This window comes from Drosophila mauritiana, unplaced genomic scaffold (genome assembly GCF_004382145.1).
Source record: "Drosophila mauritiana strain mau12 unplaced genomic scaffold, ASM438214v1 U_20, whole genome shotgun sequence".
In the NCBI taxonomy this organism is placed as follows: Eukaryota; Metazoa; Arthropoda; class Insecta; order Diptera; family Drosophilidae; genus Drosophila; species Drosophila mauritiana.
In genome coordinates, this window is record NW_022881334.1 from 891 (window position 1) to 13,208 (window position 12,318).

General features: G+C 43.0%; 3 non-coding genes across 3 annotated transcripts; all 3 read left to right on the forward strand.

Moving 5' to 3' along the window:
• The first annotated feature begins 221 nt into the window (after window positions 1-221).
• Window positions 222-2,180, forward strand: LOC117149344. Its single transcript, XR_004460225.1, has one exon. It is a non-coding gene; the product is annotated as a small subunit ribosomal RNA (ribosomal RNA).
• Window positions 2,181-2,866: 686 nt separating this feature from the next.
• LOC117149343 lies at window positions 2,867-3,045 on the forward strand. The gene has a single exon (XR_004460224.1). It is a non-coding gene; the product is annotated as a 5.8S ribosomal RNA (ribosomal RNA).
• A 395-nt stretch (window positions 3,046-3,440) lies between these two features.
• LOC117149346 lies at window positions 3,441-7,402 on the forward strand. The gene has a single exon (XR_004460226.1). It is a non-coding gene; the product is annotated as a large subunit ribosomal RNA (ribosomal RNA).
• Window positions 7,403-12,318: the final 4,916 nt, after the last annotated feature.

Below are 12,318 nucleotides of genomic sequence, written 5' to 3' on the forward strand. Positions count from 1 at the left end.
AATGAAAATATGGATTACGAATGCTATATAAAAATGGCCGTAATCGAATGGATTTTTTTACTTATATATTTAAAATTTTACCCAAAGGCGAAATATTGAATTTTATTCAATATAATAAAAATCATGGAATTATATAAAGTGAAAAATCTATATATCTATATATCTATTATATTGCTTATTTCGATTCAAAATATATGAATGGAATATGAAGGAAAAACATTATTCTGGTTGATCCTGCCAGTAGTTATATGCTTGTCTCAAAGATTAAGCCATGCATGTCTAAGTACACACGAATTAAAAGTGAAACCGCAAAAGGCTCATTATATCAGTTATGGTTCCTTAGATCGTTAACAGTTACTTGGATAACTGTGGTAATTCTAGAGCTAATACATGCAATTAAAACATGAACCTTATGGGACATGTGCTTTTATTAGGCTAAAACCAGCGATCGCAAGATCGTTTATTGGTTGAACTCTAGATAACATGCAGATCGTATGGTCTTGTACCGACGACAGATCTTTCAAATGTCTGCCCTATCAACTTTTGATGGTAGTATCTAGGACTACCATGGTTGCAACGGGTAACGGGGAATCAGGGTTCGATTCCGGAGAGGGAGCCTGAGAAACGGCTACCACATCTAAGGAAGGCAGCAGGCGCGTAAATTACCCACTCCCAGCTCGGGGAGGTAGTGACGAAAAATAACAATACAGGACTCATATCCGAGGCCCTGTAATTGGAATGAGTACACTTTAAATCCTTTAACAAGGACCAATTGGAGGGCAAGTCTGGTGCCAGCAGCCGCGGTAATTCCAGCTCCAATAGCGTATATTAAAGTTGTTGCGGTTAAAACGTTCGTAGTTGAACTTGTGCTTCATACGGGTAGTACAACTTACAATTGTGGTTAGTACTATACCTTTATGTATGTAAGCGTATTACCGTGGAGTTCTTATATGTGATTAAATACTTGTATTTTTTCATATGTTCCTCCTATTTAAAAACCTGCACTAGTGCTCTTAAACGAGTGTTATTGTGGGCCGGTACTATTACTTTGAACAAATTAGAGTGCTTAAAGCAGGCTTCAAATGCCTGAATATTCTGTGCATGGGATAATGAAATAAGACCTCTGTTCTGCTTTCATTGGTTTTCAGATCAAGAGGTAATGATTAATAGAAGCAGTTTGGGGGCATTAGTATTACGACGCGAGAGGTGAAATTCTTGGACCGTCGTAAGACTAACTTAAGCGAAAGCATTTGCCAAAGATGTTTTCATTAATCAAGAACGAAAGTTAGAGGTTCGAAGGCGATCAGATACCGCCCTAGTTCTAACCATAAACGATGCCAGCTAGCAATTGGGTGTAGCTACTTTTATGGCTCTCTCAGTCGCTTCCCGGGAAACCAAAGCTTTTGGGCTCCGGGGGAAGTATGGTTGCAAAGCTGAAACTTAAAGGAATTGACGGAAGGGCACCACCAGGAGTGGAGCCTGCGGCTTAATTTGACTCAACACGGGAAAACTTACCAGGTCCGAACATAAGTGTGTGACAGTGGTGCATGGCCGTTCTTAGTTCGTGGAGTGATTTGTCTGGTTAATTCCGATAACGAACGAGACTCAAATATATTAAATAGATATCTTCAGGATTATGGTGCTGAAGCTTATGTAGCCTTCATTCATGGTGGCAGTAAAATGTTTATTGTGTTTGAATGTGTTTATGTAAGTGGAGCCGTACCTGTTGGTTTGTCCCATTATAAGGACACTAGCTTCTTAAATGGACAAATTGCGTCTAGCAATAATGAGATTGAGCAATAACAGGTCTGTGATGCCCTTAGATGTCCTGGGCTGCACGCGCGCTACAATGAAAGTATCAACGTGTATTTCCTAGACCGAGAGGTCCGGGTAAACCGCTGAACCACTTTCATGCTTGGGATTGTGAACTGAAACTGTTCACATGAACTTGGAATTCCCAGTAAGTGTGAGTCATTAACTCGCATTGATTACGTCCCTGCCCTTTGTACACACCGCCCGTCGCTACTACCGATTGAATTATTTAGTGAGGTCTCCGGACGTGATCACTGTGACGCCTTGCGTGTTACGGTTGTTTCGCAAAAGTTGACCGAACTTGATTATTTAGAGGAAGTAAAAGTCGTAACAAGGTTTCCGTAGGTGAACCTGCGGAAGGATCATTATTGTATAATATCCTTATCGTTAATAAACATTTGTTATAATACAAATAAATACAATTTACCAAAATAAAAATATTACAAAATGATTCCACGGAATCAAAAGTTAAAGTCAAAATAAAATGAAGATGGCTTTTATTTTATATGTGGGGCTTGGCAACCTCATAAAAAGACTTTAACATTATTAATGTTGTTGTGCGTATTTGTGGCAGTACCTACTACAACAATGGCGTTTCCTATAAAAACAAATTCTCGAAAATGGAAATCGAAGAAACTGAACAAAATTTGAAAGTAGAAGTCGAATTAAAATTAAAATAATTTTGAATGTGGTATTCAAAATAAGTGTGTGTGTATATGGACCATAATATACACGCGTTGCGAATATGTATTGTTCATCTATGTTATGAGCATACGTTGGCTAATGCAACAACCTAAAATATACAATGTTTGTACCTGTCATCCATCAGGTTAATGTTTTATATAAATTTTGCAGTATGTGTCACCCAAAATAGCAAACCATAACCAGATTTTTATGATACATAATGCTTATATGAAACTAAGACATATCGCAACATTTATTTTTAGGTATAAAAATAAATTTATTGAAGGAATTGATATATGCCAGTAAAATGGTGTATTTTTAATTTCTTTCAATAAAAACAATATTGATATTATATAAAAATGAATTATAAAACTCTAAGCGGTGGATCACTCGGCTCATGGGTCGATGAAGAACGCAGCAAACTGTGCGTCATCGTGTGAACTGCAGGACACATGAACATCGACATTTTGAACGCATATCGCAGTCCATGCTGTTATGTACTTTAATTAATTTTATAGTGCTGCTTGGACTACATATGGTTGAGGGTTGTAAGACTATGCTAATTAAGTTGTTTATAAATTTTTTATAAGCATATGGTATATTATTGGATTAAATAATGATTTTATTCATAATATTAAAAAAGAAATGAAAAACATTATCTCACATTTGAATGTGAAAAACGAAGAGAAATATTTTCTTTTTCAATCAAATAATACTGAGAAATGTCTAGCATAAAAAATTGAAATATTTTTCATCTAGAATTGTCTCTTATTAATGATTCGGAAAAAGAAAAATCTTGGTTTTGTTATTATTCTTCGTTGGTTCGTTAAATGGATAAAAAATAACTTTGCTTACAAGAACTATTGGAACTATTTATAACGAATTTAATTGATTGTTTTATCATTTATATATAAAGAATTTATGGCAAAAAATAGTTATATATACAACCTCAACTCATATGGGACTACCCCCTGAATTTAAGCATATTAATTAGGGGAGGAAAAGAAACTAACAAGGATTTTCTTAGTAGCGGCGAGCGAAAAGAAAACAGTTCAGCACTAAGTCACTTTGTCTATATGGCAAATGTGAGATGCAGTGTATGGAGCGTCAATATTCTAGTATGAGAAATTAATGATTTAAGTCCTTCTTAAATGAGGCCATTTACCCATAGAGGGTGCCAGGCCCGTATAACGTTAATGATTACTAGATGATGTTTCCAAAGAGTCGTGTTGCTTGATAGTGCAGCACTAAGTGGGTGGTAAACTCCATCTAAAACTAAATATAACCATGAGACCGATAGTAAACAAGTACCGTGAGGGAAAGTTGAAAAGAACTCTGAATAGAGAGTTAAACAGTACGTGAAACTGCTTAGAGGTTAAGCCCGATGAACCTGAATATCCGTTATGGAAAATTCATCATTAAAATTGTAATATTTAAATAATATTATTAAGAATAATGTGCATTTTTTCCATATAAGGACATTGTAATCTATTAGCATATCCCAAATTTATCATAAAATATAACTTATAGTTTATTCCAATTAAATTGCTTGCATTTTAACACAGAATAAATGTTATTAATTTGATAAAGTGCTGATAGATTTATATTATTACAGAGCGTTAATTTTTCGGAATTATATAATGGCATAATTATCATTGATTTTTGTGTTTATTATATGCTCTTGTATGATTAACAATGCGAAAGATTCAGGATACCTTCGGGACCCGTCTTGAAACACGGACCAAGGAGTCTAACATATGTGCAAGTTATTGGGATGTAAACCTAATAGCGTAATTAACTTGACTAATAATGGGATTAGTTTTTTAGCTATTTATAGCTAATTAACACAATCCCGGGGCGTTCTATATAGTTATGTATAATGTATATTTATATTATTTATGCCTCTAACTGGAACGTACCTTGAGCATATATGCTGTGACCCGAAAGATGGTGAACTATACTTGATCAGGTTGAAGTCAGGGGAAACCCTGATGGAAGACCGAAACAGTTCTGACGTGCAAATCGATTGTCAGAATTGAGTATAGGGGCGAAAGACCAATCGAACCATCTAGTAGCTGGTTCCTTCCGAAGTTTCCCTCAGGATAGCTGGTGCATTTTAATATTATATAAAATAATCTTATCTGGTAAAGCGAATGATTAGAGGCCTTAGGGTCGAAACGATCTTAACCTATTCTCAAACTTTAAATGGGTAAGAACCTTAACTTTCTTGATATGAAGTTCAAGGTTATGATATAATGTGCCCAGTGGGCCACTTTTGGTAAGCAGAACTGGCGCTGTGGGATGAACCAAACGTAATGTTACGGTGCCCAAATTAACAACTCATGCAGATACCATGAAAGGCGTTGGTTGCTTAAAACAGCAGGACGGTGATCATGGAAGTCGAAATCCGCTAAGGAGTGTGTAACAACTCACCTGCCGAAGCAACTAGCCCTTAAAATGGATGGCGCTTAAGTTGTATACCTATACATTACCGCTAAAGTAGATGATTTATATTACTTGTGATATAAATTTTGAAACTTTAGTGAGTAGGAAGGTACAATGGTATGCGTAGAAGTGTTTGGCGTAAGCCTGCATGGAGCTGCCATTGGTACAGATCTTGGTGGTAGTAGCAAATAATCGAATGAGACCTTGGAGGACTGAAGTGGAGAAGGGTTTCGTGTGAACAGTGGTTGATCACGAGTTAGTCGGTCCTAAGTTCAAGGCGAAAGCCGAAAATTTTCAAGTAAAACAAAAATGCCTAACTATATAAACAAAGCGAATATAATACACTTGAATAATTTTGAACGAAAGGGAATACGGTTCCAATTCCGTAACCTGTTGAGTATCCGTTTGTTATTAAATATGGGCCTCGTGCTCATCCTGGCAACAGGAACGACCATAAAGAAGCCGTCGAGAGATATCGGAAGAGTTTTCTTTTCTGTTTTATAGCCGTACTACCATGGAAGTCTTTCGCAGAGAGATATGGTAGATGGGCTAGAAGAGCATGACATATACTGTTGTGTCGATATTTTCTCCTCGGACCTTGAAAATTTATGGTGGGGACACGCAAACTTCTCAACAGGCCGTACCAATATCCGCAGCTGGTCTCCAAGGTGAAGAGTCTCTAGTCGATAGAATAATGTAGGTAAGGGAAGTCGGCAAATTAGATCCGTAACTTCGGGATAAGGATTGGCTCTGAAGATTGAGATAGTCGGGCTTGATTGGGAAACAATAACATGGTTTATGTGCTCGTTCTGGGTAAATAGAGTTTCTAGCATTTATGTTAGTTACTTGTTCCCCGGATAGTTTAGTTACGTAGCCAATTGTGGAACTTTCTTGCTAAAATTTTTAAGAATACTATTTGGGTTAAACCAATTAGTTCTTATCAATTATAACGATTATCAATTAACAATCAATTCAGAACTGGCACGGACTTGGGGAATCCGACTGTCTAATTAAAACAAAGCATTGTGATGGCCCTAGCGGGTGTTGACACAATGTGATTTCTGCCCAGTGCTCTGAATGTCAAAGTGAAGAAATTCAAGTAAGCGCGGGTCAACGGCGGGAGTAACTATGACTCTCTTAAGGTAGCCAAATGCCTCGTCATCTAATTAGTGACGCGCATGAATGGATTAACGAGATTCCTACTGTCCCTATCTACTATCTAGCGAAACCACAGCCAAGGGAACGGGCTTGGAATAATTAGCGGGGAAAGAAGACCCTTTTGAGCTTGACTCTAATCTGGCAGTGTAAGGAGACATAAGAGGTGTAGAATAAGTGGGAGATATTAGACCTCGGTTTGGTATCGTCAATGAAATACCACTACTCTTATTGTTTCCTTACTTACTTGATTAAATGGAACGTGTATCATTTCCTAGCCATTATACGGATATATTTATTATATCTTATGGTATTGGGTTTTGATGCAAGCTTCTTGATCAAAGTATCACGAGTTTGTTATATAATCGCAAACAAATTCTTTAATAAAACGATGCATTTATGTATTTTTGATTTGAAAATTTGGTATAACTCCAATTACTCAGGTATGATCCAATTCAAGGACATTGCCAGGTAGGGAGTTTGACTGGGGCGGTACATCTCTCAAATAATAACGGAGGTGTCCCAAGGCCAGCTCAGTGCGGACAGAAACCACACATAGAGCAAAAGGGCAAATGCTGACTTGATCTCGGTGTTCAGTACACACAGGGACAGCAAAAGCTCGGCCTATCGATCCTTTTGGTTTAAAGAGTTTTTAACAAGAGGTGTCAGAAAAGTTACCATAGGGATAACTGGCTTGTGGCGGCCAAGCGTTCATAGCGACGTCGCTTTTTGATCCTTCGATGTCGGCTCTTCCTATCATTGTGAAGCAAAATTCACCAAGCGTTGGATTGTTCACCCATGCAAGGGAACGTGAGCTGGGTTTAGACCGTCGTGAGACAGGTTAGTTTTACCCTACTAATGACAAAACGTTGTTGCGACAGCATTCCTGCGTAGTACGAGAGGAACCGCAGGTACGGACCAATGGCACAATACTTGTTCGAGCGAACAGTGGTATGACGCTACGTCCGTTGGATTATGCCTGAACGCCTCTAAGGTCGTATCCGTGCTGGACTGCAATGATAAATAAGGGGCAATTTGCATTGTATGGCTTCTAAACCATTTAAAGTTTATAATTTATTTTATAAACGACAATGGATGTGATGCCAATGTAATTTGTAACATAGTAAATTAGGAGGATCTTCGATCACCTGATGCCGCGCTAGTTACATATAAAAGCATTATTTAATACAATGACAAAGCCTAGAATCAATTGTAAACGACTTTTGTAACAGGCAAGGTGTTGTAAGTGGTTGAGCAGCTGCCATACTGCGATCCACTGAAGCTTATCCTTTGCTTGATGATTCGATAAATAAATGATTTTTCCTGTAGCCAAACAAACACCTCGTCATCAATTTAGTGACGCATATGATATTGTCCCTATCATATAATTTTTGATATAAAGACTTTAAAGAATTGTTGGTCATCAATTTAGTGACGCATATGATATTGTCCCTATCGACTTTAAAGGTTGCCAAATACCTCGTCATCAATTTAGTGACGCATATGATATTGTCCCTATCATATAATTAATATAAAGACTTTAATGAATTGTGTCAAGTTGCCAAACACCTCGTCATCAATTTAGTGACGCATATGATATTGTCCCTATCATCTTTAAAGAATTGTATCAAGTTGCCAAATACCTCGTCATCAATTTAGTGACGCATATGATATTGTGACTTTAATGAATCAAGTTGCCAAACACCTCGTCATCAATTTAGTTTTTTTTTTTTTTTTTTTTTTTTTTTTGGGGGCGTTTTTTTATTTAAAATCTGTCCTAGTGGACAATAATTAAATGGTTTTGCGGGGGAACATTAGCTTAAGGGATACTATTGTACATGTATTTGTGGCGGGTTTTATATGTGTTGTCTATTGTTGTGGAAGATCGAGAGGGTGTCTCCTCATGAGACGTCTGCTTGTTTGGCTATTGTCTAACAGGTTGGTGGCGAGGTGGTTAGGGTGGTTTTCGAGCCTTTTCAGGTATCTCTCGCTGAGCCTGGAGATTTCATCAGCGACTTGTGGGATTCCAAGTTCCCTATGTATGGCGACATTCTCGTGGTAGGGATGCGCATTACAGGCAATTCTCAAGCACCTATTCTGGAACCGCTGTATACGCAGGCGATTCGTGTGGCTTGCCGTGCCCCATAGCTGTATCCCGTAGGTCCAGATGGGCTTGAGAATTGCCTTGTACACCAGGATTTTGTGGTTCTGCCTTAGCTTGGACCCTCTCCCAATAAGCCAATGCATCTGCCTCAGACGCGCATCGGCCTGTATGCGTTTGCTGACGATGTGGGGACGCCAAGTGAGCCTGCGGTCCAGGGTAAGTCCTAGGTACTTGGGTGCGGGTGCGTTGGGAATGATGACTCCGTTTAGCGTGACCGGTGGGCAGTCTCCTCTCCTTAGTGCAAATGTTGTTTGGGTAGATTTTTCCGCGTTCACTACGATGTTCCACCTGCTGAGCCAGGGATGTAGCGCGTCCATTTGCCTTTGGATTGTTTCGGAGGCTTCTCGTGGGTCGGATGAGGAGGCGAGGAAAGCCGTGTCATCTGCATAAGTCGCTATAGTTAGGTTCCTGGAGGGGATTATGGGAAGGTCTGCGGTGTAAAGGGTGTACAGTATTGGTCCGAGCACACTGCCTTGCGGAACTCCAGCTCTGATCAGTCTGGGTAGGCTTATTGCACTTCCGCATCTGACTTGGAATGCTCTTCCCTCAGTGTAGGATTTGAGGAGGGTAAAATGGGGGCTTGGGAGGTAGGATTTGAGTTTATGGAGGAGTCCAGGATGCCAAACTCTGTCGAATGCCTGCTTCACGTCGAGCATTACAGCGCAGCAGTATTTCTTTTGCTCGAATGCCTCGAGGATCCGTTCGACTAGCCGGTGGCATTGCTCTGGTGTTCCGTGGGAGCGCCTGAAGCCAAACTGGTGATCGGGGATCAAACCAGCCTCATCCAGTACTGGCAATACTCTGCGCAAAAATACTCTTTCGAGTATTTTGGAGAGGATTGCCAGCAAACTAATCGGACGATAGGAGGCGAGATTGGCTTCAGGCTTACCAGGCTTGAGGAGGACAATAACCTCTGCTCTTTTCCACTCTTCCGGGAAGTACCCTAGCCGGAAGCAGCTGTTGTAAATGCTGGCCAGCATTTGTGTGCAGCGGAATGGGAGCATTTTTAGGGCCGCCGCATCTATACGATCCAGGCCTGGAGATTTGTTGTTCTTCAGTAGAGCAATCTCCTGCGCAACTTCCTCAGGGTCGACTGGTTCCAACGGGGGACCGGGAGAGCTTGGGCTATTGAGAAACCGGGCTGTTTCAGCATGTTCTTCGGCAGTGCAGCAGTCGAACGGAGAGAAGGCGTTGTAAAGGTGTTCGGCGAAAGCTTCTGCTCTTTCAGCATCCGAACGGCACCAGGATCCATCTGCTTTGCGCACTGCGGAAACCTTTTTGGCTGGTCGTTTAATGTGGCGGGTGACGTTCCACAGATTGTGGTCTGGGTCCCCGGGAGAGAGTTCCTCGAGGAATCTGAGGAAGGAGTCCTGGCGTAGGCTGGAGATCTTGTCCTTCAACTCCTTTGTGGCGTGATTGAGCGCTGTTTTGTCTCTTGGATTGCGCGTCAAGAACCAAACTCTCCTGAGACGCCTCTTCTCAGTCACGAGTGCCGCAATTTCCGGGGACCAGAGGTGGAGGTCCCTGCTAGGTGTTCTCGCAGTCTTTGGTGGCGGTGGGCTTGCGAATTCCGCAGCGTTTTGCATCTGCCTGGTGAGATTCCCGATAGCTTCATCAATGTTCCTGGGTGTGTTGAGGATGGGGTTCGGATTGACGGTGGAGAGCATCCAGGACGCGAACTTGGCGGCGTCGGTATATTTTCCAGTGAGCCTTCTGAGCGGGGTTTTCCTGAGGACTGGCGTGTTGATTAGCACGTTTATTGCACAGTGGTCTGACAGGAGATCAGCATTTGTTGTGCAGCTGATCTTCGCATGCCCTATGCCTTTCGACACAGCAAAGTCCAGTAGGTCTGGAGTCTTGAGGGGATTCGTTGGCCAGTGAGTGGGCTCGCCAGTGGAGTGGCAGTCCAGTCGGTGGCGTTGCAGGTACCCAAACAGAGTTTTCCCTTTGGGGTTGTTGGCGCGCGATCCCCACCAAGAATGTTTGGCGTTATAATCTCCAGCTGCTATGAAGCGGGGCCCAAAATGCTCGAAGAACTCACTGAGGTGAGATGCTGTTATGCGGTATCTGGGGGGAAAGTAGACCGCTCCAATGTCTAAATCTCCTTGCGGGCTGACAATCCTGATGACAGGACATTGTGCCCAGTCTTGCTGAAACGCGGGCAGCTCTAGGTATTGAATACCGCTCCTGATGAGGATGGCTGCTCCACCGCGTGCTCTGCCAGAAGGATGGTCTGCATGGATGAGGTCATATCCGCTGATATTAAAGTGGGATCTGGGGGAGAAGTGGGTTTCGGCTACGAGTAGGATATCGATCTGGTGGGTCTTCAGATGGTGCTCGACTATGGCCTTGCTGTTCTGCAGGCCGTTCGCATTCCAGACGACTAGGTGGAGCTTTAGTTGCATGACTTGCTGTTGAGAATGGTGGCCACCAGCTGTGTCATCTGGGTGAACATGCGCTCCATCATCCTTTCCATCATTCCTTCCATGCGAGCGAACATCGCTTCTATCTGACCGGAGTGTGGGGTTTCTGTTTGGGTTTGGACTGGGGTTGTGGGATTCTGCGGTGCTGCGTGCACTCCGTTGAGGGCGTCTCGGTAGCTCCTGCCAGAGGTGACGTTTGGTGATGCCACGGGCGGCGCCTTGTTAGCATTAGCGACGGGCCTTGTTTTCGGAGCAGCGAGTGCTTTGGCCCTTTTGTATGCAGGGCATCCCTTGAAAGACGCAGGATGGTCCGCCTGGCAGTGGAAGCAGCACGCTTTGTCGTCCTCCCTCTTCTCACATGCCCTCGATTCGTGAGGGCCTCCACACTTTACACATCGGTATTCCAGGAAGCAGTAACGCTGTGTATGACCGAATCCTTGGCACCTGAAGCATTGAGGCACGTCGTTGAACTTCTGCGGCGGTTCAATGGTTACTACCGACCTGCAGATCCGCTTGACTTGGTAGACGTCTTTGTTGTTGCTGGAAGGCTCCAGGTTGGCGAAGAATATTCCCAGCGGTTCTTTAGTTCTTCTGCCAATGGGATTGTGCAGATCTCTAACAGCGTGCCCTTGTCTGCGAAGGTCTTCAATGATTTCCTCACGATCGGTGGAGTGGTGGAGTCCTTTGATGACAACCTTGTATGCACGTTCATCTTTCGGCTGGAAAGTCCGATGCCTCTTGTTTTGGGCCACAAGTTGGAGACGCAGAGCTGTATAGGACTCTTTGTCCGGCATCATGACACGTACGTTGTTGCCATTCACGGTCTTGTAGGTAAAATTGTTCTTCGGGCCTACAAGAGTCGTGATCATCTTGACGAGTGCCGAGATGTTGGTCACATCGGGGATAAAAATCGGAGGTGGCTTGATGGTCTTCGGGGTGGGCTTTGGTTTCTCGGGGGTCTTGGGCTTGGAATCGTCTTTAGGTCCGGGTTCGTCATCAGAGCTCTCTTGGTCGTACTCGTCTTCTTCGGTCGAGAGTAAAGCGAAGGCGTTGTTGGCGAGCTTCTTGCGCAGAGCTGCGCTAGTGCTTGGCTTATCTTCCAGCTCCTCTCCCTGTGCTTTCTTTGCCGGTTTTCGCTTTATCTCGCCCGGCTCTGTATGCGAGGTGCTTCCCTCGCTGCTGGAGCTGCTCTTGCGTGTTCTCAGAGCCTTTTTGCGTGGTGTTGTTCCAAGCTTGTGGGTGCGCGGGGGGCCTGCCAGTCCATCTTCTCCAAAGTTGATAAGGAGTGAGGAGGGGGGGGGGGGGGAAGCTGGGCACCGTAAGCCGGTGAGCCAGGCAGCACGTGGCTGCTGCTTTGCAATTATACCGCTGCTTCGAGCACTGGGTTTTTTGCGCTGATAACACGCACACTCGGGTGTGCGATGGTGTTAGTGCGAACTACCGTTAGGTACGTTGGCTGGGCCAATCAAAACGCGCGACAAGATCACGCGACGCGAAGTGGCTGGGCACAAGTAACGGGACTTACAACTGTGAACAATTTGCTAACAATTTGCTGTCGATCCGCAGGCACGTCTGCACTCGTCGAGTGTTCGATCGCATCAATTTAGTGACGCATATGATATTGTCAATATCCGC